This window comes from Harpia harpyja, chromosome 3 (assembly GCF_026419915.1).
Source record: "Harpia harpyja isolate bHarHar1 chromosome 3, bHarHar1 primary haplotype, whole genome shotgun sequence".
NCBI lineage: Eukaryota > Metazoa > Chordata > Aves > Accipitriformes > Accipitridae > Harpia > Harpia harpyja.
In genome coordinates, this window is record NC_068942.1 from 47,114,965 (window position 1) to 47,141,649 (window position 26,685).

At 35.9% G+C, this 26,685-nt stretch overlaps 2 protein-coding genes across 2 annotated transcripts in view; one reads left to right on the top strand and one right to left on the bottom strand.

The window, feature by feature from the left end:
• Nucleotides 1–11,346, bottom strand: part of CHRM5 (cholinergic receptor muscarinic 5) — a 55,204-nt gene extending 43,858 nt beyond the window's left edge. The window contains exon 1 of the mRNA XM_052782460.1: nucleotides 10,532–11,346. The gene's annotated coding sequence lies outside the window, so the exon portion shown is untranslated. The remainder of the gene's footprint in view (nucleotides 1–10,531) is intronic.
• Nucleotides 1–26,685, top strand: part of AVEN (apoptosis and caspase activation inhibitor) — a 102,668-nt gene that overhangs the window by 32,825 nt on the left and 43,158 nt on the right. The window lies entirely within an intron of this gene.

Genomic DNA, 26,685 nt, shown 5'->3' on the forward strand with positions numbered 1-26,685 from the left:
TAGTCTATGCTTTCTCTTGAGCCTTCCATGGCCCCATATTTTTGCACCTGTTGAAATCACATGTTGGCTCCATCTGTTTTGTGTTCTCTTGCCTGTTGTTCACTCTCAGCTGTCCTGGGAGTGGCATCTTTGGCATTTCTGGCTGTTGTATAGGAAGATGGCTCTTCTGAGCGCTTAAAACCAAAAGGCTTATTTTTTTGTCTAGATTTGGGTAATTTTCTTGAAGAATGTCAAAGGCATATTGAGCCTTGCCAAAGTCTTTGTTTCAAAACAAGAGTTGTATTAACTATTCCACCATCAAGGGAATTCTTCTGTCCTGTTGTCCTTTCTTGCAAGCTAAACCCTCTGCATGTGTAAAATTGTGAACTAGAAACTCTTAATAAAAAAGCATGTTTGAGGGACAGAATGGTGTATGAGTGGGGAGGAATTACGTTTTCTTTGGTTCTGACTCATTTTCAACCTTTACTGGAATGTGAATCAGATGACCTTCCTTTGACAGTACACACTCATCATCTCAGTTTATAAAGCGTGGTATTTCTGAATCTGCTGCAGATAATTTGGATTGTGAAACTGATCATACCCTCTCTATTTCTTTTTAAGCTTTTGATTGAAAACAGCCTGTGATAATGTGGTATTTTTTTCTTGAATATGTGTGTGTGCTTCAACATGCAGAAAATGTGTCACTGAAAAGTGTGTATCAGCTAGCTACAAAATGTAAGGGGGCAAGGTGGAAGAACTAATTCAAGATGGGAGTGCTTTAATAGGATGATATCATTCTACTGATTTTTGTGTCATAAAATTTTGGTGTCATAAAGGCTAGAGGCCATATTTGCAGATATTTATAGCAAAGAAATTTTCATTCAACACACTTGGTTAATTTTCTCCTGGGAAAGTGCTGGCAGAATGGAGGTATTGGAAAGCTAAGTATTTAAAATTGTCAGTTTGGTGGTAATAGGAGGTAAACTGGGTTAGATTTTTCTGAGTAAATGAAGTGCTAGGCGTGCAAGAGTAATAGTGCCAGAGAGAAAGTCTATACAATTTGTACTCTTTCAGGAAAAGATACTCTGTGTGCAGTCTTCATTGTCACCTTTCTGATGCCCGACAAAGTGTACCAAAGTGGTTATAATGGAAAACAGCACTTTTGTCCTGGCTTCTTTACTGATGGAGTCTCTATTATTTTTTTTTCCTCTAGGTGTACTTTATGTTTCTGAAGTTGTTAGAAGATAAGAGTTCAGTATGACAGATGACAAATGTTGATTGGCTTTTATAACATAAGATTTGCTTTGGGCTAACCCACTTCTTGACTGAAATCCTTAGACAAAGAAATAAAGAGTGACACTAGCAAGTCAGAAGTTATGCTTAGCTGAAGCAGCAAACAGCCTTCAAAGGCAAAGAACATTCAAAAAGGATGTTTTGAATTTCTCATGTAGATGTATCTCTTAATGCATGTTGCTACCCTATGTGACTGATTGGAAGACAGACTCATTCTGAAAGCCAGTAACTACATCTCACCTGACTATCTTGCTGTCTGCACAGGGCTTTGTCACAATGTCTGTGGGCCCAGGGGTTGGGGGGAGCAATTAGTTTGAAAAAGACTGGGAATTGAGACAGCTTACCCAACCCAATAATATTAGGTCAGGCTAAAGACGTCATTACTGTCCTTTGTTCATTATCCAGGTTTTCTACATCATTCTACGCTTCATTTTGGGGGAAGTCATCCATTAACTTGGAAAAAAAAAAAATCTAAAATGCAAATAGGATCCTTTGAGAAAGTCCTTATAGTCTGGGACCTTCAGCATTGCTAACTGTCACAGGTCTCTGCATGTTACTTCAGAGACTAGTAACTTGATCTGTCTCCTGAAAAACCAATAAACCTTGCTCCTTGTCACCTTCTGTTTTACGCAGGGAGCAAGTTGTAGGTACTGGTTAATTATTCCGGAAGTCTTTCTTAAGGCCTGGAGCATTCATTCTCTCTCCATCTCTTACTCTCTCCTCTGTCTTGGACAGGGTTAATTTTTGTGCACTTTCCTTTTACCTTCTTATATTGAAAAGCATGCTTTTCCTTTTAAGAAAAACATAATATTTGCTGTACCTTTCCAGTGCCCTTTAGAGGACTACATTACCCCTAGGACAAAAACTGACAAGGAATTGTATCCAGCACTTACTAGTGGTTTTATTTAATCTGTGTTTGAAAGGGACATGGTGCCACTGGCACAACAGTGAGAGTGGAAGGTGTTTGCATGTTCCCTTTCGTTGTATCGTGTCACCTGTCACTTCAGATGGGAGTCGGTGCAAAAAATAACTTCTGTGTAAGTGGAGAAACTAACTTTTATCCCAAGTAACAAAATACTTTCATTTGCCCAAAAATGGGCTGGCTGGCTAACACTGCTTGTTCCAACTGCAAGAAGTGGACTTGTATGAGCTTCCCCTGCTCCCACGCATTAAATACCAGAGAAAAAGTCTGTAGCTGTTACGAGTCACGTTTGTGAATTGGCTTCATTTGATGACATTTTTCATCTCTAAGTAGTTGTATAAGTAATTATTAATTGCTTTAGTTGTCATGTCAGTCACTAGTAAAACGTGAATTTTGATGAAGCAGCTATAATTTTTTTTCGATTTTTCTCTTCCTTTTGTACATTCCTAGGAGGAACCTAGTGATGTCTGTGTTTTGCTTCTTGCATGTCTCTGCTTCTCTTGCTTTTACGGAGTGTTTGGTTTTGTTATTCTGTTTGTTACGCAGCTGTAGAGTTCTTATCAATAAAAATGTAATGAATTTGAAGTTGCTTTATATTTTGCTTCTGCTCTTGGTAATAAATTAAGATCACCTACACTGTTCTGAAGAAATGAGTTTGAAAGACACTTCTGTGATATTATGGATTTGGTCCATCGCTAGCTATAGATCTAGTTGCCTGATTTGACTGCATGAATGGTGCAAAAGAGTTGGCAGGAACATGAAATGGAACAGCTGTTGAGAAGGAAAAGATCTTAGGGAATGGGGGAAATACTAGGATTGGTGTTTGTAGTAGTAAGGGAAGAAGCAAGAGCTCCTTTTTCGGTGGTAGCATGCATGTGTATTGGATTAAATTGGATTAAATCCAGATGCCTACTTCTGATTTATTTTAACATACATTTGCAGTTAGAATATTGACAGCAAGTAAATTTTCTAATTCAAATAAGAGACTACAGTCTCTCTTGCTTTAAATTTATATTCTGTAACTCCACATGATTCTGTCTGCCCCTTCTTTTACCTTTTTTCTGTTGTTCATTTCATAATGCCTTATTAAGTGTTTGCTTACTCTTATTTTTATATATCCTCTTTCTATCCCACAGACAACTTTATTTCTCCCAGTTGTATTTGAATATGAAAAAAGAGGAGGAGGGAAAGAAAAAAGGAGGAGTAGAAATCTCTGAGAACAATCTAGTCACTTAGAGGAAAATTGCCTACAAGTATGAGATGACTAAATTAACTCGTAGAAATGTAATCTGAAAGCATCAGATCTCATACCTGTAATTTACAAGCACACTTTAGCTTGTCAGAGAAAATTGATCTTTATAAATATCTCTGTGTAAAGTAATATTTAACTAGAGACAAAGCATTTTAAAGTCTCCAAAGTGTTTGATTTGGTCATGTTATCTTTGTGTTAAAAAAGTAAAACCAACAACAAAAAGCCCCATAATGACTATTTGAATTCGGTGCGTGTACTTCAAAATAGTTTATCTGTATCTGTTCATCTGAACTGTAACAATTTTCCTTTGGCTGTTCATTTATTAATAGTAGAGTCCTATGATAGTTCTTGGGGGTTGTCTTTTTGCAAACCTTTCTACTATAAAGTATTTTAACATACTACCATATTCTACTGCTGCAGTGATTATAGGAAACTGAGGAAGTGAACAGTGGAGCCCCTTTGGGAAGCAAAATTGAAGTATGAATTAAAGATATGTGTTTACAAACTTGCTCAGTAGAGGGAAAGAGTATTTATGGTCTAAATTTTAGCATGAATAAAGAAACCCTGGAGGACGTTTTTTAATTTAAAAAAGCTGCAGAGAGATATAATAATTTTTACCTCACAATTGCAAATAGTTTATGGTGGTGGCAGATGCTGTAGACAATGGTTTTTTCTGAGTATCTAGAATAAAATAATCTGAGCTACATTCCTGAAGTTTGTCAATCTCCCAGACTGGTTGTAAATTGAAATTATTTAATTCAAAAAAGACTAGTGAAATAAGTTTGTTCTGTTACAAAAATAACTCACTGAGCAAGCTATACTGTATGATAAATAAAAAGCTGCTGTAATGCATTTTTAAAATTGAGGCATTGAACAACTACACTGAAAATGTAATTTCGTGTGACTAGAATTCATTTAATCGTGAAAGGAAAGCACAGTAGATTAATCCAGGGAGACTATGACATGGATAAGGTATATTTTGGTGAGTGATAGTGTACGCCTACGATATCAGTCAGGAAGAGATGACGTCCACATAATGGCATTAGGGATGATTTATCTAATTTACATTACAATAGGTAAAAGAGTTCTTGAACAGCCTTTTAACAAGAGTATGTATAGGTGTTTAGGAAAATGACTTTTTCCAGAGTCTGTTTTTCTGTATCTGAGTTCTGACAGCTTGGCACTGCTAAACTTAGAAATGGTTCCATTTCCTCATCTCCTTGCAACACTTTTTAAAACATATATAATTTTAATAGTTAGGTGACACAATATTTGCCATTATTTGCTTTTAGACGTTAGAGGTAAAATACTACCAACAAACATCTTTGAATTACAGTTTGTTCCTTTTTTAACTTGCAAAACATGTGAAATAGCAAACGTAGTAAAAAATCTGTTTCAGTAAGGTTTGGGGCAAATTTGAGGAAGTGAAACTTGCTGATGTTTCTTTTCCTAACTTAAATCCCCTACTGACTTGAAGGACTGTGGACCAGGTTCTCTCTAGTAGGTAATTGTACGTGGAAGGCTAACATCAGCACAGACAGTAAAATTCATAGATTACAAAGCAAAAGAAACCGTTTGTGATTGTGTGAACTTTTCTGGATAACGTGAGCAGTCATACAAAGAAAGTTATGAACTAGTTATTGGTTGAATTTGGGCATGTCTCTTAGTATAGCTACTGTCAAAAGCTATTGTCAGTCTTGATTTAAACAATTTCAGTGACAGAGAAGCCGCCAGAGCTCTTGGAAGGTTGTCCCACTGGGCTCTTGGATTGATCCGATGTGCTGTTACCGTCACTGTTAAAAGTGTGCATCTTAATTCCCCTCTAATTCTGTACAGCCTGAGGACTGCAAAGAGTTACAGAAAAAACACACAAATGACAGATTAAACTCAGTGCAGATGAAGATTAAGTGATGTACATGGTGTGTGTGTGGGAAGCAGTCCCCATCACATTTAAAGACATCTGAGGTGATTGTTACTACTCACTAGTTGAAAGCAAATGAACCCTAGAAATTAGTAAAAGAACAGAGAACATATCAGAAAACACATCATAGTGTCACTGTGTAAATCAGTGACATAGGCATATCATGTAACTTTTTCCAATTTGCATCCCAGAGGCTCCACAAGGGAACAGTAGTACTGAAAAAAGGTACAGCAAAGGGCAGCAGGATGACTAACAGTGTGGAAGAATTTACATATGAGGCATGGCTGAGGATGGTATGAGTAGAGTAGAATAGAGGTCTTCAGCCTCAAAGACAGGTGACTGAGAATGGTGTGGTGTTGCTGTCTGTAAAGTCACAGAGGGATAGATATGTTGAATAGAAAATTATTATTGTCTCTTCTAGTGCAAGAATTAGGGAGCACTGAGTGAAGCTGGCTGGCAGCAAATTCAAAAAAAGAAGGTATTTTTTGATGTAACTTATAATTAAATATGGAAGTTTGTCACAGGGTCTTGTGGAAGCTTAAGTTTTGTGCAGGTTCAAAACACAGCTGGAAAAATACTTTGAAGGTTATCTTATAAATAAGACATCATCTCTGCCTCAAGAAATCCCTGAACTACAAATAGCTAGAGGCTGGCAGAATATTTCTGAGGAAGCATTCCTCTGTGTGTGCCATTTCTCAGGCTTCCCTAGACTTACACTGTTGGGCACTGTTGTGCAGAATTTGGGGCTATATGGAGCCTCTGATTTGATCTGGTGTGACCTTTCCCAAGTGATGTGTTTCTTTCTTCCCTGTTTGTAGTCTGCAGAATCAATAAATTAATATTTAAAGTTTGAGATGGTGTCAGTTCAAAACTATTGGAAGGTATTGAGGTCCTGTAAAGGATTCACTTTTCTGTAATTTTAGTCTTTTCAGCAAGCTTGCTGACTTATCACTGTTTGGTATATAGTAGGGGGGTAGCAAGTTGAATTCCTTGTAAAGCATCAATACCGCTCAGTGGGGCAGACTGTACAAATTGGTATTTTGAATGTCTCATAATTGCAGGAATATTGAAGACAAACAAAGAATGTCTTTCCTGAATACTGAAAAAATACTATCAAATGGAATGAGTTAAGCACATGGGCCTACATTTACCTGACATCAGTCCTGGAAAAAAAGAATGGAAAAGCTGATACAGGATTTGGTTAATCACAATTTAAAGTGTGGAGGCAGGCCTTGCTGGTCCTAAATGTTGGTCAAGGACCAGCAGCATCACAAGCAAAAGAGAGGGGTGAGGTGAACAGACCTAAGTTGAGGGCTGCAGGTTTTGAGTTACCAGGAGCACACGGTTACATCTGCTGTAACAAAGCTTCCTTCTATGCAGATGCTGTTATGACATCAGGCCCCTTCACAAAGCAGTTTATATCTGCCATAAATGTATATAAGCCCTCGTGCTTTTGTTCTAAGTCAGAGTTCGTATTGATAGAGGGCTGAACATCTGTTGCTGTGCATTCTCTCCTGTAGGAATAAACTGGTTTTGCCTGACCTGGCTCTGCCTGTTTATTCCACGACAAAAGGATATGAACATAACTAACATTGGTCAACTTGGCTTTCTGGAAGATGTCTCTTTACATGTGGTTGGAAATACTGCATAATATTACCTGCATGTATTTACAGTGCAAGTGGTCCTGAAGTGTTTTAGTGCCTTTTTTCTCATTACAATAACTCTCGGAGGTGGGGGTTATTTAATGAAGGGGCTTGAGAGAGATGCAAATGGCCATGGTGAATTTTGTGTTCATCTGTAATTCAAGGTGAAAAGGACATATTGGGCCAGTGATTTAACTGTAAGAGCAGAAGTTTTGGATGTCACTCCTTGCTTTCTATTAGGTTATGTAAGTTATATCTCTTAATAAAAAGGTGGAAATGTAAAAGCATCTCACGTTTTACCTGTAACATAATAGTCTTGAGTAGGTGTGGAAGTGAATGCAGAAGATAGGCCAACAGTTTAGGAATATGTATACCTATAAGGCTGTGCTGCTACTAGTTGATTTCTCTTAGCTGACAACTGCCCAGAAGAGGCAGTTTGGACTTTTGGTCTGTGTCTCATTCGCATAGTTTCTAAAAGGCTCATTAAACCATGCTACACCACTTTAATGTTTGTCACCTGCTGAATTAGGTGGGAAGGGGGGCCCATTTGTATGTGCCATGTGTGCTGTTTTGCTGAGCAGATGTACTCTCTTCAGGCAATTAACTGTAGTTATTTTGTGATGTGGTTTACTCATTTCACATAGACGAGCAACTGAATACAGAGAGGAAATGAAAAGATATCCTTGTCAGATGCCTAGTGATCCTTGAACAACTGATTATGATAAAGGTGGAAAATAAATATCGACTCACTGCTTTCAGGTGAGGTGATTTTACATAATTACACATTTTGGAAAACATTCTGTGATATATTTATTTATGGTTGCACAGAGGTTTAGGTTTTGGAACTTGATAATGAACTGTTCACTTTTGTTAATGCATCTGAATTCTTTAAAGATAAGTGAGAGGAATAATGCACTTAAAAATAATGTTTATCTCGATGACTTAAAAATTAGTAATGAATACATCAGAAAAAAAAAAGATCTACCTTTCCTTTTAAAAATATTATATAGCTGTATCCAGTCTTTTAAAAAACGTTAGTTGTATCCAATTCTCCTTCCTACAAGCAAGCTTTCCACTTGTTCTTAGCCTTCTCATATTTTCAACAGAGAGCTTAAAAAGTTGTAACTGCAACTCTGCTTTATTGAATAATAACATGATTTCTCTTAAATAGGCATGTTGGCTAGCTGTTATGTTTGGATTTTTGGGTGGGGTTTTTTTTGTTTTTTTTTTTTTTTAAGCCATGATAAACAATACTTTTTACAAAAGAGGAGGCAAAAAACTCACACACAGTGTCCAAGGTGAGAAAACTTTTCCAGTGTGAGAGCAGTAACAGGAGAATCAAAACTTGAATTACAGTTCTTATTTTTCTCTCTTTTACTTCCAACTCTGAACCAGATTCAACAGATAGAAAGCTGTCTTCTGAAATCAGCTGACAAAAGCTGTATTACATCTGCTGCTTGTTGCAAGTGTTACTGAGTTGTAGCAGGCTTTGACAGTTCAAGTTATGGAAATCTTGAACTTGTGCCATTGAAACTTATAGCCATATTGTTTTGTTTTGGATTGTGCAGAACCTATTTCTTAACTGATGATTTTTTTCCTGGTATGTTAGATGAGAGACAAAGTATCAGTGTGTGTTGTTCAGGAACAGTGAGGAGGCAGGAGGAATTCTTACTGCATTGATGTAATATGTGAAGTGAGGCATAGGAAAAAAAGATTGAGATATGTTTGATCGAGCAGTTGTGAAGAGAGCAGTTGGAGCTACTTATAAAAGAAAAAGACAGAAATTGCAGAAATGTAGAGAATGCTGGAACCTGTCAGCACCAAAATGCCTGAGTGATAGGTGCACTAGCAAAAATTCCCATCAAGTTCTCATCAAATACAGCAAATGGGAAAGTGGATAAAGGTTAGAATAATGGAAACTTCTTTGCCTGTTGTATTAAGCAGAAGACTTAAGTGTGAATGTTTAGAGAATACAAAACATTTTTTTTTTTTCTCCCCTATCATGGCATACAAGAGTGGGATCTTGTAGGAGGAATTTCAAATATATAAAGTGTTCTACAGTAATATGCATGAGATGACCGCTCTCCTACAGAAGTTGTTTCACATATCTTTCCTGGTAGGAATTCTATTTTGGGGGGAGTCTGTTGTTGACTCTTGATACAACACAAGGCTCAGCATAGTATCAACTTCTTGTTTTTAGTCTCATGGTATTCTATCAGTCTTTGGCAAGTAAGTTTAGTCTTCTAGCACTTTGTAGAATTCATAAACCCTTAGTGCATAAGTGAAGGGTTCAAAAGAGGTGTTTGTGAATGGCAAATGCTAGTCTTAGTCTAGCAAGCATCAGGCAAAAGAGAGATTATTTTAGAAAGTTAGCAAAACATGAAAAAAAATCAGGAAAAGGATTGATGGATACATTAAATAAGAAAGATGTGCTAAATAGAAATGAGGGAAGTGATACAGAGAGAAGTAGAGGAAAGATTTAAAACAATGCTGGAAAAAGAAGTATTATGTCTTAGTAAGTAGAAAAAATGGTGTGAAACCAGAAAAAGACAGTAGGAGCACAGGTGTAGGTTTTCAAAGCTAATATTACATACAAAATTGACCAATGTGATAAAATGGCATGTTAAATGGTATACGACTATTTATGCTTTTTCAGTTTCAAGGGGTGTGGGTTTTTTTGTGTGTGTGTGAGCACAGGTACTTTTCTCCATGACTTGTAAGTGTAGTTTTTTGACTAATAGATACTGTGTTTATTTTTCAAGCCCTATTAGATGTTAGAATCTCATTCTAAAATGTGTTGCATGTTATTTCCGTGTAGAATTCATGTCTATGTGGCTTATGTAGTAGATGCTCCAAATGAGTGAAATAACTGAGGTGACCTGCACCTTCTTTTTTATAGTTTTACTGGAGCACTGATGTCCAGTCGTCTTATTGAAACTCTGTACACAGTACCTTGGGGTGTATTAATATGGTGCTGTTTCCTTACTATGCTGTATTTTACCTTTCATAAATAACTAATCAACACTTGTAGCTTTATTTAATATCCTTTTATATAAACAAAGATTCATTATCCTATAATAAAAGGTATCCTTTTACATTTAAAGCTGTGGTGCAAAATGTTGTTTGCTTTGCCACATTAAATAGGTAATGAAGTACAGTAAATGTTTTTTGGTAATATTAACAGAAGCATGGCTTTTTATTAATTTCTTTTTTCTTAAACAGCCATGCATGGAAATATGTATTAAAATATTTTGAAGGTTTTAAATCTTAGGAAATATTTCACTCTAGTACAAGCTAAGATAGAAGGCATTTAATAGTTTTCCTTTGAATAACCTTAATATCAAAAGAGAGCTGTTATTTGAGCAGTATAGGAAATCTAGGAACATCAAATATTTGTCATAGAAGGATTTAAACTTCAGTATCAGTATAAAGAAATTTAAATTCATTGAGTTATTGTCCCTACATTAAGGTATATATTGATTTGATAAACAATTAAAGCAGTATATGAAATAAAAACTTACCTAGGAGATACTTGATTGAAGCTTTAACTGTGCTCTGTCAGAATATGCTGAGACTCACTTAGCAGATAGGAAGCTTTTTTCTATTTGAAATGCATTGTGCACTCTCGTCTTGTGATTTCTTTTTCCACAGCATCTTGTTGTTCAGTGCTGCTTCATCTTGTGGTATTGGTTGTTTCCAGTTTATTTCCAGGTATCTCCAATATCTGATTTCTTCCACATTCAGCATTTTTGTTTGTTCTGCCCTAATCAGGTAACAGAAAAGAACCTGTGAACTTTGCATCTTCCCCATCCCTCCCCACCTACAAAAAAAGGAAAAAAAAAAAAAGAAAAAAAAAGAAAAAAAAAAGGCAAATGCACTGACCCCGGTTAACTCAAGTGTTCAGCACCCATTTAAAAAAAACATTTAAAGATTTAGTATCCAGTAAATCCCATCTGTTTTCTGTAGCTATTCCAACGCTCAAAAGTTATTTCCCTACACATTTTGGTAGCCTCCACATTTTAGATTTTTGTAGGAAATATGCAGGATCAGTAGACATCAGGTCTTAACTTTTAACCCATGCAGCATTGTTCTGTGAAGGATGATGAAGGTCTGCCTCTCGCAGCTCCTTATGCTTCTGTCAGACACAGATGTGAAATGCTGCTTTAGAACAGAGGCAAAAAAAAATCCCAAAGGGTGTCGTGTTTTGTCATCTCTCAGGACAGTGAGCACGCGTGGCATCAATGAGTAGCAGATATGAGCTATTCAAACCAGTCACTGAACTGACAGGATGACGCTTTCATACATAATAAACCCATTAATTATTTCTTTGATGGACAGCAGTGTCTACTAGAAGAAAAAAGCAGCAAATGATAATACTAGGTTTGATAGGTGCTCTGTGTTTGAACAGCTTGTCATCAAGAAACAAATCCAGGAAGAAAACTGCTGTTTTGGGATATGATCAGGTAAAATGGACCAGAGTTGTTTTGACATGGTAGATGTCATGTACAGGGTTAAAAACTCCATTCAGGTTAAAGTCTATTCATAGCTAGCTTTTTATCAAAAAGATGTTCTAAAAGATTTGCTTTAAAAATCGTGGTTTGTGTTTTGCTTCATGTAGCCTTTTATTTGGGGAACGTGGCTGTAGTCTTGTGGTTTTTCATTTATAACTTAATGTGTGGATTAAGCTTACACATTCATGGGGGTTTTGTCCTTTTCTTTTTTTTTTTCTTTTTCTTTTTTCACCCTGCAAAAAGAAACCTTAATGTTTTAAAAAAATGTTTTTTCAAAGGACTCCGTGTATGATGTTCAAATTCATTGCACACTTTGTATCAAACAAAGGCTTTCTGACTCACAAATCCATTTCTAATTAATTTAGAAATTTAAATTGATTTAATTAACTGATCTCTTGAGGTTAATATGTAGGAAATAATATATATTGAAAAACTGACTTTAATGTAGCATAAGCCCTTCAGAAATCTGTCCTAAAATATGATGGGTAAAATCTTCATACACTGTACCGATGTCGTTAGGGGCAACATATGCTGATTGTGGGGAAAACAATGCAACATTTGGAACTTTTCCTTAGAATATAGTTTCATTTTTTTTCCCCTTGGAACCTTATTTACTGTAACATTTCTTTTTAATTTATTGACAAGAAAATGTTTATAATCAATTTATTTCCTTTTTTGCCTTCTGTACATTGAAGGTGAAGAAGAGATAAAATTATGAGAGAAAGAAACTAGTCTATTTACTTTAGAACTGGGGTGAAACATGAACCACACCAAAAAGATTGTGGGAGAAGGGGCTACTTTTACAGGTTTGTGCTTCTTTACTATAAGTATGAAGAACCTCTCTTATAATTTGTCCTGGTCTTGTTTCATTGAAACAGCAAAGTTATCTTCATCTTCCTTGTTATGAAATGATGGAGAGCATCTGGATAAAGCTTTTTTGGTTTATCCAGTCAATATCGATGAGCACAGTTGTGCCCTTACATCACATCAAATAACTTTTGGAATACCTTTGGCCTCTAGCTTGCATCCTATCTAGCTTCAGACCAAATGCAAGCCTAGTAGCATATGATGGCTGTAACTTTAAATCTAAGTTGTCAATCTTGTCTCTTTAGATAAGGAGTTGAGTTGTCAAGGATACAATGGGTACATGATGTAAAGTCCATGCTGAAAGTACTGGAAGGAGGCATACTTCCTGAAATAATAATAACACTTTCTGTCTCATGATTTCTGTCCTCAAGCATACAATGCATATCTGGAGTTGGTAGCCTAACCTGAACTGAAAGTGTCCTAAATTTATTAGTATATTTCATAAAGGTGCTGATTCTTATGAAACCCTTCCATGTAATTGGAATCTGACAAGGCACAATCTTTCTGTGTGTAGCAATAAGATAATTTTATGCAGTTTGTATTCTCAGATAATCTTTCAGGAGACAAACACTAGCCCCAGTCTGCTTCCCCTTGCAAATCCCAAAACAGGGCACTCAAATATCTGCTCTGTGATTATCCCCAACAGAAGTCCTGAAGTGCAAAAATAATCGAGCCTTTTTTAATACACGTTTGTGTGGGAGTGCACGCATAAATATATACGTATAAACCCCACTTTTTTTTTCCCCCTCTTCAGAGCTAGGTAAGCTGAGCTATTTGTATGCTAATATCAAAAATATTCTGCTGCCTCAAGCCTGAAGATGAGGGTAAACTTGGACAAAGCAGCATGTTGAAGTTTAGGGGATGGCAGTGATCTTGACATCTTGGTGTGCAACTTGAGTCTAAGATAAGGAGATGATTGGTGTTAAGAATTCAAACTTTGAAGACGAAGCTGGTTAAAAGTTTCAACCTTGAATATAGCACAAAGAAGAGGAATTGTATTTTTAGCATGGTGTTCTAAAAATCTTTCCTGTTTGGTCAAGCTACAACAGGAATAAGCTATATGTATAAGCTGCATAACTAAAGGAGATAAATAACATCTCCAGTGGAGAATGTTGCTGGTATGTCTGAAGTAGCAAAAGCTTCAAGCATGCACAACTATAAACTTCATAGGGCCTATAGTCTGTCTTGTAACTGGATGTCTACAGTCAGCACTGTAGTATGTGATTAATCCTTGCAGAGCTTGGTTATCTTGCACTCACAGAATGGTGGGATGAGGGATTCCACATCCGTAAATAACATCAGTTGACATGAAGTTCTCATACCTCTAAACCAGGAGTAAGGAATCACAGGGGACTGGCTACATCCCTCTGCTTTGTTTCATTTGGTTCACAGACATGTTGTTCTCTGCAATAATTTCTGATAACAGAAAAGTTAATTTGTAGTGAGGAAAAAGTCCTGTACTTCTTGGATAGACTTCTGTTTCAGTTCCCTCTGTTTTTTGAGTGGTGTCAATGCATGTACACGTTACAGCCAGAAACCTCAAAATAACTACTACGTAGCTTTGGTTAACAATATATTGAAACTCTGCACCTGAAAATCAGATCCAAGGTGAATAATGCACTTACCTGTTTTAAGAAGATTGCTTTTTAAAAGTTCCACAAGAAGTGAGCACAGAAGTCAGCTTTCTTTAAAAATGTTTTACATTCTAAGTGCGTGAGCATTTGAGTTGAAAGCTCACTGAAATTTCATTGCAATCTCAGCAAGATTTGATATTTACAGTATCAAAGCTGATAGCTTTGCGAATAGTATTAAACCACGTATGACTGTCTGTGTTACTCCACTCATGATTAGTAATTGTGGATTCTGCAAGTCTGAAAGGCCAAGTGTTACCCCTACTGTATGAAAATAATTTGTCAAATATATCAGGAAAAACATTTTTCTAATAAAACTGAGTGATCAGTAAAGCCATACTGCAATGAAATGTTTCTACAAATTATAAATGTGTGTGGTAACCACTAATGTTAGTACTGCAAATAAATTTGAAAAAAAATTAAAAGAAGACATAGTGTTAGAGAACACTTCAAAGCATTTTCCTTTCTGAGAATTTTATCTAGTATTTATCTAACAAACAGCTATGCACATGGAAATCCCATTTTTACCTTTTTTCTGAATGTTGTCATTCAGCTTTTATAGATCTGTGGAATTACGTGTTTTAAGTGAGCTGATAACTGTAGTGGTTGCTTTTCAGAGAAAAGCAGTGTATTTATCAGAATTTTTAAGTTGCTGAAGAGCTAATGTTCTGAAGAAAATGTCATCATTATTGCCGCTTCTTTTGTTGCCTGCAAGTAGTTCTTGCTTTTGTGAACAAAATTATTTTCCTACTTACTCTTCAGGCTTATTCTTTTTTCACTTTTTTTTTGGGGGGGGGGGGGGGGGAGGGAGGGGGGTGGTTTGTTGTGACCTCATATCCATAATTACTTGTTATTGCAGATGAAATAATACTGTTTTGTCAGTGGAATATGAGATTATCTTCCAGCTAAATTAAATTCATCTGCAAAACTGTAATTTTCAGTGATCAATATAGAATACATTTTATGTTTCTTTAAAAAAAAAATCAATAAATGTCTATATAAACAAAAATGGTCTTCAAAGTTTTAAAATTTTGCGATCAATCAGATAATTAACACGGAGTAATTTTTTATTTAAAAACATGACAACCTTAAATCTTAAAATTATTGTGAATTTAACAGGAATATCTGCTAGCTCTCAGTGAAAATAGATGCTTTTGCATTTCTTAAAATGAGACTATTCCTCATAAAGTGGGTCTTCCCTGTAGTCTGAAAACTGGTTTAGAACAACAAACTCAGAAGAGAAATGGATTGAGATAGCTTAGAAGAAAAGGAGGTTTTGTTACCTAGGAAATGAGGGAGTATAAGAACTTAGCACAACTCTTATCATGTCAGACATCTGAGGGCTTTTGTGTTTCCTAGATTTTAGTTATGGCAGTCAAGTTTAGACTTGAGACAAAGTGGCTTTAATATGAAATCCTTTGAGAAGACAGACAAATAATTTGTTTTCTACTTTTCTAGTGGAAGTGTTGCTAGTAGATGTATTTGGACAGAATGCTTCAATAAAAATGTATAATAATGATTATTTAACATTATTTCTAGGACTGTTGGTTGCTACTAACATTTTGTTGGAAATTTTATTCAGTGAAATTTTCCTAGAATAATACTTGCAATTAAACTATAAAATGTTTTTTTGAGAAAGGTAACTAGTGTGCTGGCACAGGTTTTAATTAATATGTTTTATCAACTATACTTTGTGCATTTTTGTGTATTAAAATGTAACTGCTTTGCTATGGTTTTTTTGCCATTATTTTAATATTGGAAACACCCAAAGATTTCTGCTTTTGTCTAACACAGTATTAGGAAGGATAAGTAATGACTGTTCCACAAATATATGAGCTTCGGTTATATTTTTAATGATGTTTTAATTAATGGATCAGTATTTGTGAGTGTGCTGTTCATTTAGTCAAATTATAGCAGGGTGCTGTTGCTAAACTATTCAGATTGGTAACAAATTATGAAACTGTATCGAAGATTGAACAGTTCTGCATAATTGTGGTTGGTTAACTTGTGATACCTGATGAATATGTGCTCAGCAGATGCTGTCCAGATATCTTTCAACTGACTCTATTTTTGTAGACTATTGATATGTGCATGCATCATTTACACTCTCCCCTCACCTGTGTTAAAGGGAAGTTTTGTGGTTAAATTTTTTGTTGTAAAAGTAAGGAGTGATAACACTGTGACCACAAATTTTAGAAGAGTTGGGGGGGGGGGTGTCAAAGATTTTTAAGTTTTGCTTACGCGCACTCTTACTCTTTCTCTCCCAACGAGATCGTTCTAGTTGCCATAACAACTTCATAAAAGCAGCGCATTTGCTGCTGTAGTTAAGGTTGTGTCAGCACTTCCATTATAAGTTACTGTTTTCAGGAATTTGTAATTTATCCACAGGCTTAAAAGTGACATACGGTAAGCCTATGTAATTGGTTTTAATGTATGGTACCAACTTTTTGAAAGCTGCTGTTTTCTGATCTCTGATGGCATGTATAAAATAGCATATTGTTTCAAGTGTTTTTTTTCTTTTTTACCGAGAAGTAGCAAAATATTTTTAGTTTAAAACTAATTTTGACTGGTTCCCATCTGCCAGAGGTATGAGAATCAACATGTTCTTTTGCTCTGCCACAGTGCTCTGTCACGCCTGTATCCAGTTAGACCCATCTGTTCCTGTTAGTTAAAAGGTTAGTGTGAACATGGTGCTTTTTTGGGAAGTAAGAAAAATATAACCTTTTTAATAAGAGAATTTCATATCTCATTAAGAAATAAGCATTTGACTTCTTCGATACTTTTATAATTAATCTTACGTTAAATAAAGACTAGCTATATTAGATAGTGGGTGATTTTTGAAATGCAAGAAGTAGAGGGGGAGTCTATGAACAAAAGCTAGTACTGAAAAAAGTCAGTTTTTCATTATAGATACAGTTCCTGTTGTGCCGTTTTAGCAAGGAATTGTGCGTAACTTAGTGCAGCTTTCTGAAATCTGGAGATTGTTTAACCTGGAAAACCCATCTAAGTGGTTACATAATTTGCCAAAGATCTGCTCCATGCTCTGTAACAAGTATTCCACTAGGAGCTTGATAAAGGGATTGTTCAAGACTTTCCTCCACCAAAATGGATTTTGATTTTTAAACGCATTAGTTTCAGGCAAATTTACAAGGCACAACACAAACTTGCTGCCCTGAACAATTACGAATTGTATACTTGTGAGGACTCATGGGGGTTTTGTTTGCCTTTTTTTTTTTTAACCTATCTTATTGCCAAATGTACTGCAAGACACTTGCCCCTAAAACAAAATGATGCCTTTTTGCTGTAGGAGACAACACTATGACAGTACATTATACAATTTTAGAAACTGCTCTGTACTATTGTTAGTCATAAATTAGAAGGGAACAAACCTTATTCTGCTTTTTAATCCCTTATTGTTTTTATTTTACTTTGAATTAAAGTCTTCATTTACATAAAATTACTTAAATGTGAAGCAAGTATGTTCTTTTTTAGTTCATCTGTGTTATTTCTTCACTGTAATAACATCTAATTGCAGGTGTTTAGACATTTGTTTGTATCACTTCAGTTGATTGATGTTTGAAAAACTTCAGCAACAACATGTAACTTTAAAAGACTCATTTGATTTGATTTTAATGGTCTGTAGTAAGCGTAGCTATTTCAGAGGTCAATTTACTTGATTTTTATTTTAAAGGAAAATCTAGTTTAAACTTTGAATATATTAAATCTAATTTAATCATCCTATTTAGAAAGTATTTGTTTCAGTATATCCTCCACTGAAGAAAGATTGTGGGTACTTCTCAACTGAAAAATACTAATAGTTTTTTAAAAGCTCATTGATGTCTGGCGCAGACTTTGTTTGATTCTAGACAGGTGAAATATTCAACCTGGATTTCCTATGTCCAAACACTTACTGTCCTTTTATTGCGTCGCTTTTTAATGTATTTTCCCCTTCCCTCCCAGAATCTGATTATTTTTTAGCCATTTTCTATTATGTTTTTGAAGTCATATTCACAAAATTGATCTCGGAGTGTTCCATTTCCACCTGACTATTAGATTTTACAGCCAAAACCCTATAAATTTTGCAAGAAAACCCACTTAACTCCTGAATAAAATTACTTTTAAAAAGCTACTTTTTCTAGGTTTTACAGAAGTCTGTATTTGTTCTCCTATCATCTTCTGTTAGTTTCTACTTTTACTCCCTCCACACCCCCAGAATTTGTGGAGCTTTGAACTTCAGAGAGTTCTTTTACCTGCAGGATTAACGTTAAAACTTAGCATGAGTGGTTTATTCACCTTAGTTGTTTTCTAGGTTCTGTGTTCTGTTTTGAGTTTAATTTTAAAAGATTTTGGCCTCTCTCTGATAAGTAAGAATTCATGGAAACATTTGCATCCTTTTCAGATTTCATAGCTATCGGAAGTGATAGTGTCTCATGTCTGTGACTTCCTTCTTTTGAGTAAATATCCAAAGAGAATCCTAGCTTAATATTAGCTTGGTACTTTTCTTCGTAGTACTCTTCAGATGATGGGGAATATTGACAGGAATAGTTTAATGTTGCAGGCTGTGGGTAAACTATAGTCTGTCTGCATTTATTTTGAAATTTGTAATGCAACTCTCTGGAGCTATTAAACTCTACATTAGTTAAAAGGGTTTGCTAGAAATTCTCTGTACCAAAGATATCTCTCTTCTGTCAATGAAAATTGGGGTAAAAGATGAGGTTTGATGTCAGTTGCATTTTGGAACAGCAGTATAGAACTAATAGAACTAATAAAGTCTGAGTTGTTGGGCTAAGTTGTTCCAAAAGCTCTTAAAATTTTAGAGATCAGGTAGTGGAAGTATCGTGTATCTATGAAGGGATGAATTAAATGGAATTACAGAAATCAGGGTTTTTTTAAAGCCCGTGTTTTGCAAATCGTAAAAACAATTATCCATAAATGCCTAGGTACAGTTTGTTTCCAGAAAGCAATCAGTTATAGATCCCTTCTCTTCTTACCTCATGTCTTATGTAATTTTGAAAACCATTTCCTTCAAAAATACTACATGGTTGCAAAATTACTGAGCTTAAAAGACCTTTTTGGACATTCATTAATGTAAAATTTTGTCTTTGCTTTCAAATAGATAAACATTCATTTCACTGAAATGATATTGTTCAGCCTTCAGTTGAGCTTAGGTTCAAATTTTGTTAAGTTTCAACCTTATCTGAAAGGTTATTAGTTTCCTGTACTTTTTTTTCTAGTGTAAAGAATGTTCTCTGTGAGCCATGTGTGTAGGTCTGACCCAGTAGATAGTCACATGTCTGAAAAACACATGCCCATAATTCAGGTGGTTTTATAGTGGTGTTGTGTGGTCCTCATTTTCTGTCTTGTGATGTGACAAATGAGCTAGATGTTTATATTCTGGAAATAAGCAGGGCTGTCCTGCGAAGGACACAAACAAAATTTGCCAGTTTTCTAGTGAATGAGGAATGATTTCTTGAAGTCTTCCAGAAGAGGTAGAAAACCGGATCTTGTTCAAGAACCTCTATAATCTTCCTGCTGTATGTCTGCTTTTGTATATGTATTGTGTGGGAAAATAAATCCTTTCTTCCTGCTTTCAGACTGTATGCAGGATTTTCTAAAGACTCATTCTATCAGCTTGGCAATTTTGAAGTGAAATCAGTACACAAAAAATATAATTTGGGCTGCCTGATAATTAGGACAGGAACAATTAAGGACTACTGCAGTGGTACAGTTTAAAATCTAGCTCATTATGCAATGAATTTGCAAATTAATATTAAAAAATATTGGAATTTTAGTTTACTCTTGCTAATTGTGTATGTTACTGTCCAGTCTATTAAGTAACCTTTTCTGGTTTATACATTTTAATGCTGTAATTTTGCCAGTTTAAAAATATCTACTGGAACTTTTGCAAGAAATAAGAAGACTGAATGAAATAATGAATTTGCTTTCACAGGCTAGTTAAAAACCATTTCTAACAATAGATCGAGAAAGTCTAAAGGAGAAAGGAATCCAGTACTGCTCTCATTTGGAATGGGAATATCGATGAATAAGGCACCATTGAGAGTGCCTATTGAAAGGCCAAAAAATCGGAAAAGATGGGAAATTTTCATATGTCCCTGCATCATGGTATACATTGTATTGCAGTTTTATATGGATGAAGGGGTGTTCTTTGTTGGTAGCTTGGTTCTTTTGCATTTTAGTCAACACTTTAGTATTTGGTTAATGAATCCTGGGAGTTGAGCTTTCTCATCTTTGCCCACTTGTGGAGAAGGGACCAGGATTCTTTCTCAGGCGGAGGAGACAAAAAAAAACCAAAGAGAAGAGATGTCTCTTCTAAGGTCATCTATGAAAATAGTTTTTGGAGGTTTTTTTGTTTGGTGGTGTGTTTCTTTGTTTGTTTGGGTTTTTTTTCCTGCTGGGGATTTATTGCTGCAGAGTTGGGAACTGGAAAAAAAAAGAACACCACCTTCATAACCATTTATGACGGATTCCACATTGTAACTCTCATTTAATGAACTGTTCTAAAATTATTTTAGAATTTTGAGAAAGATTGTATTTTGCTACCAGATATATCTTTATGATTTTAAGGATGCTATATTTGCAGGAACTAAGGAAAGGTAGGAAAAATAGATTATAATGGGTTTTGTTTGCAACATAGTCCAACAAGTAACTGTCTACACTTCAGCATTTGAGTAAGCAAAAGGAGGACAAACTAACCTATATATAATGCATTACTTACCTGTTTACATGCTGGTGTTTTAATTATGTTCAGTTACAATTTTTTGAATTGCATTTTTAAAAGTTTGTCAATAAAGATGTCCTAGGAGACAATTAGCCTCTTGGTGAGTAGTGCTGGGGTAATGCAAATAGCATCTTCAAACATCTATTTGGGCATGCAACTCTGGATTTGTCACTTAAACTACAGGTTCAAAAGTGTTCCTTGTACCTTTAGCTGTTGATTAGTGGCCAGTGCTCTTTTCTACATCTGGACTGGGAACGTAGGGTAGGAAAGACCCAATAACTTTTAATAATTATCTAGTTATTTAAATGGTACTTGAGTGTAATTCTTTTCCATTTCCGTTCAACTGGGGAATTGTGAAAATATTAGACTGCTTTTTCATTATGTGCTTTTCTGAGTGACTCAATGTATGAATGCATTTGTCAGTTGGATTATGAATATCATGCTTAATGCCTTATCTCAGCCTTATTTTTAAGGAATCTTTATATTTTCTTTCATTTACACAAGTGTCAAGTCTCAGAGGGGAGCACAAGGCTTATGCTTCTGTTATTCATCATATGATCTCCTGCCACACTGCAAGCATCCTGCATACTGGCAGCAAAAGACTGCTATCTCAGTACCCTTCTGTCAGCCCACGTGTGAAGCATACTTGAGTAGAAAATGATAGATTTGCAGACTAAAGAGGCATGGGCATCAAGAGCTGGGTGAAAGGCAATAAGGCTGTGCAGAAGCACAGAGAAAGACTTAGGCCACATCTTGCAGTTGTGGTACCTGTAGGACAGGGACATGTGTTTTACGTGAGCCGATACAGATGTATGCCTGTGTTATCACTAAACTGGATTGTCCATTCCCATTGTTTTGCTTAAGGCATGCACCTTCTACATTTGATTCTAGTATGCTTCAGAGAACTGCTTTTTGGGAAAGCCTATCTTGTTGACTGCCACTTTAAAATAGAGCCTAACATTAAAATTCAGCACTTGCAAAATAATACATGTATTCCGTTAAAATGTGTCTGATGGAGACATGACCGATTGTGTGATGAGAAGAAATAGGAAGTTAAGCTGTGATTCTGTTCATCCTGAGCCTTCAAGTACCTTTGGAATTGTCAGACTTTGCTTCCTGCTGGCTATTTGAATGCAGAAGGGTTCCATGAAGCTCTGCCCTCAGATGGAATTGGCTGTGTACGCAGGTGGCAGTTTTGTTGTTCTGTCCTTTGCCTCTCTAGGAGGTTTCTTTGACCTGCCTTTTCAGGATGGTGCATCTTCCCAGTCACCTGTTTTTTACAATTTGAATTAATTTTTTGGGGGTAGCTAGCCAAAAGGCTTTTTTTTTTTTTTTTTTTTTTTTTTTTCTTCCCCCCTCTGGGAGTGGGGGGATGGGAAGGGTATTACAGTGTCATGAAGCACAGTTTAACTGAGAGACATAAAAAAAAGAAATCTTAGAATATAGAAGTTGACTGTTACCTGTGTGCTTCAGCTTTTATTTGGCTAGTCCAGGAAATGTAAAAGAACCACCTTCTAGCAGGAAATGGGACCTGTGAAACAGCTGCATGCTCTTTCAGTACCTTTAGGAACAGATCAGAGGAACAAGAGCAATTTCATACACTTTATCAATCAGTGAGATACCAAGAATATTTTGAGACTATTTTGTGTATTAGTTGAGACAGTTAAAAGACATTTGAGTGCCTTTTTTTAAAAAATATCATTCATTGGCTCTATGGAGACATATTCATGCTTCAGAGACCTCCCTCTCCATCATCCACTTTCCTGTTATCTCAGTAACAAAACCTGCAAGAAATACCTCAAATATATAAAAAAAATCTTAATATGTTATGGCTGACAGCATTTTCTGCCTAGGAGAAAGGAAGTGCTGTTTGTTTAACTAATTAAAGATGACATTTACCTCCAACAGCCTAAGAGATGCTGCTATCTGTAGAAACACCTTGGTGAACAGTCTCAGCTTTGCAGCTGGTCCAAACGAGGATGGCTGAGTACAAAACATACCTTCTATTACAAGGCACAGTTTCTTTTGATCAGGCAATCTGCTTCTGAAAGTAAGAGAGATGATCAATGTTCAGTTGGTATAACAGAATATAGTTGTATAATTGGAATGAGAGTCATGAAAAATGTATGTTGAGCATGTTGATTTAGACACTTGATTTCCTACCTATGTTCCAAATCACTGTAACCTATGCAGACTATGCTGGTAAGACAACTTCAACATTTATTGTAGCATTTTTAGATAATCCATAGGATATACATTCAAAAATGTTAAATTAAACTTCAATTAAAGAGAGGAAACAAAATAACATGGCCATTTGGCAGTCCTTTATTGGATGTTCTTGGAGTAAGCAAGCACCTTCTTTGGTGGGAATGATGTTCAGAAAAATGACATTGGAGTAATCAAACATAGAAGGCTTGTCCCAGGTAAGCCTTAATTTTATGTTAGTGATAGTGACTTTGAAATAATAATTTTTCATCTGAAATAGGAATTTCTCATAAATTTTATAATTTATACTTGAATTTATACTTGTATAAGAACTATAACCTTGTGGATGTGAAGGCTGCTTATTTAGTGAATAATGATAAGTGATGGTATGTTTTTAATGGAATTTAAAGAAGAAATCTTGAAAGCTGAAAGTAAACACTAACATTTAGTTCTTGTCTTGAAGCTGCTGGGTTTTTTTTTTATTTTTTAAACAAATTAAGATTTTAATCAAGCTTTGTTTTATGTCAGTCAGTAAGAAAAGCTTTAGATAGAGGCAGAGGTTCAGGTGGCTTGCTGCTGGGAATTCTGTGAATGTGACTGTTGCCCAGATAGTGATTATGTATTTATTTATTTATTTTTATGATCATGTTCTTGAATAGAATAGATATAGTGATGCCACTAGTGGAATCTTCTAAGGAAATCAGATTTAAAAAAATGAAGTTCCTTTATGCTTTTTGTTCATAAAAATGAGAAATTAAATAATGGGAAGCTGTAATATTAGACATTTCTTCTGTAAGTATGACAGACCCAATTCTTTCCTCGTGTAACTGGTTGCATTGTAACAGCAGTAATGCCCATCTGCTTCTCAGGGTTTCTTGGCAACTTCAGTGCACTAAAAGTTATAAATACTTCAAATGATACTGCAAGTTGTATAATTTTGGTTTACTGAAGCCCATATTGGAACACACTGTTCTAACAAACTGTAACTAGACATAATATGTATTTGTATTTTTTTTTGTGAGTTTGGCGCTGAGTTTTCTCAACATTTATGATTAAATAATAAATCTCTTACTTAGAAACTTTGGCACTCAACACAAAAAAGTAGGCTATTGTAGAATGCGTGTATTAAATTGTAAAACATTAGTCTTTAAAAATGGAATCTACTAATTTATTGTCCAGGTAGACACTTACTGTAATTCCATTTATCATGATGAAAAATCAGATGATAGGAGGCGGTTTGCCATAATTTTGTTGATCTTCCTGTTTTTGCACTACTGATCCATAATTGTCATTTTGCTCAAAAACCCAGGAAAAATAATTTGAGAGAGTGAAGACTGGAGAAAAATAGAAAAAGAAAATGGACACTTTTTAAAAACCAAAAAGCCAAACTACAGGAACTCTGAATTTGGCCTGGTAAAAAGAGATTACTCAGCAGTTTGTAAATCTTGTACCTGTTTTTGATACTTTTGATAGGGGTAGAAGAAAGGAGGTGATCCTGGTGTCATCAAGGAACAGAGCAAGAGTATGCTGTGGCAAAAAAGCAGAGAGGAAGCATGCAAAGGCTCTAGCATAAGAGTAATTAAAGATGCCATTCTTTTCTAATTATCTCTGCTACTAGTTGTGCTGCAGGGTTTTGAACAAATATGAGCAAAGAAAATAAGGAAGGAATTGTCCTGCTGCTGAGCAGAGAGGAAAGTTGTCAGCAGGTGAAAGCAGGAAAATGGAAGCTTTGAATGTCTTTTTTTGCATAAATCCACACTAACTAGATCCCTTCTGACTGGATAACTAACATATTTGACAGCACTTGGAAGCAGGGTCTATTAGAGAATTCTGGAAATGTTGTCAGGCTCAAAAGTCCACTTAGTTGAAGTACTAGGGAGGAGAGAGTATCCTCCTTCTGTTGCTTTACTTTGCCCTAGGCAACGACTTGTGACCACTCACGGAGGTGATACTGTGTGATGGACCATCAGTCTGAGTAGGTACATCCATTCTTATGTTGTAAAGGAAAACAAGATGAAATGAGGGATTTAGCCTTTGCATGTTTGACGATAGAAGCTGTATGGATATTATAGGATCACAGGATAATTCAGGTTGGTAGAGTCCTCAGGAGGTCTCTAGTCCAGCCTCTTGAAGAAAGCAAGGTCAGCTGTGGTCAGACGCTCAGGGCTTTATCCAGTGGGAATCTCAAATGTTGGCAATGGCACAACCTGCTCCACTGCCTGACTCATGATGAAAAGGTTTTTCCTTATATCCAGTCTGAACATCTCTTTTCAATTTGTCCCTGTTTTTTCTTGTTCTCCCTCCATGCACATTGGACAGCCTGGCTCCACCATCTTGATAACCTCCCTGTAGGTAATGGCAGGCTGCTGTTAGGTCCCCCCAAAGCCATCTCTTGTGCAGGCTGAACAAGCCTGGTTCCCTCAGCCTCTCCTCACAGGGCAAGTGCTCCAGCCCCCAACCATTTTGGTGGCTCTCTGCTGAACTCGCTGCAGTTTATCGGTGTCTGTACTGGGGGTCTAAAACAGAGTGTAGTATTCTCAGTGTGATCTGACAAGCTCTGAGGGAGCACCGCTGGCTCCTGTGCAGCTCGCTGCCTGGCAAGGCCCCAGTTGCAGCCAGTTGGTTGTAGTCTGGACACATCTTCATGGTGTAGGCCAAAAGCAATATAGCAGGTGCATTGAAGTGATACAGGTTTCAGGTTAAACATGGAAAAAAAAGTAATTCTCATGTGAGAACAGCAAAACATTTTGAGTAAACTCTCTAAAGACACTGGTGAGTATCTGTTGCTGAAGATCTATGACAAGTTAGAAAAACATCTTCCAGGAATGATGCAGGAATAGGTGAGCCTGCTTGGGAAGGAAAGAGGTCTAGATGATCACATGAAGCTTGTTCAAGTCCTGTGATTTCACAATAGTCTGAACAGGAATGCAACCCCCCCCCCCCCCCCCCCCCCCCCGTTTTCTTTCTAAATATTAGTAGCTGTTTAAGCTAACTTTGCATGAAATAATTATGTTTATATGAATGAATGTAACCCTACATACCATAACCTGTAGAAGTGAAAACAGAGGAAAATATACAAGCATACGTGTCACCATTTCTCTTCTGCATTCCATTTAAATCTGTGTATCTTAAACCAATGAAGTATTAAAGTTCAGTTCTCATGCAAGTCTTGTTTAGCAGTACCCTTTTATATTTCTCACAGTCAATGGTATTGTTTCCATCTTTTCTTTGATTATTGTTATATTGTTCTTATATATTGTTCTTTGGTTATGGTATATAAAGTGTTACCATATCACTGACAGTTGAAAGAAGCAGCAGCTGATACCACTGGAAGTCCTAGAAATTACCACTTGTACTTCTTTGCTGTTTCTTTTCATGATCTGCCTTTTAAAGATTTATTTCAGAATCATGTTGGTTATATTGTCATCTTATTAAATCTTCTTTGAGTTAATAAGCTGTAATGCAGTGAGCATCATTTCAATTGTACACATGATTGTAATAAAGAGTACAAGTATCATGGTGATCAAGTAAAATTAAATTATATAGTGGGCTTCTAGATGACTGTGTAATTACTGTATTCTTAAATTTTGATTACAAAGCAATAAATAAACTTTATTAGAAATCTTTATTAGAAATTAGGAGCAATCCCTCTTGTAATTTGTGTCCATTTAAGTGATAGACTTCAGATTATTTAGCACCAATAATTGTATCAAAAATAGAAA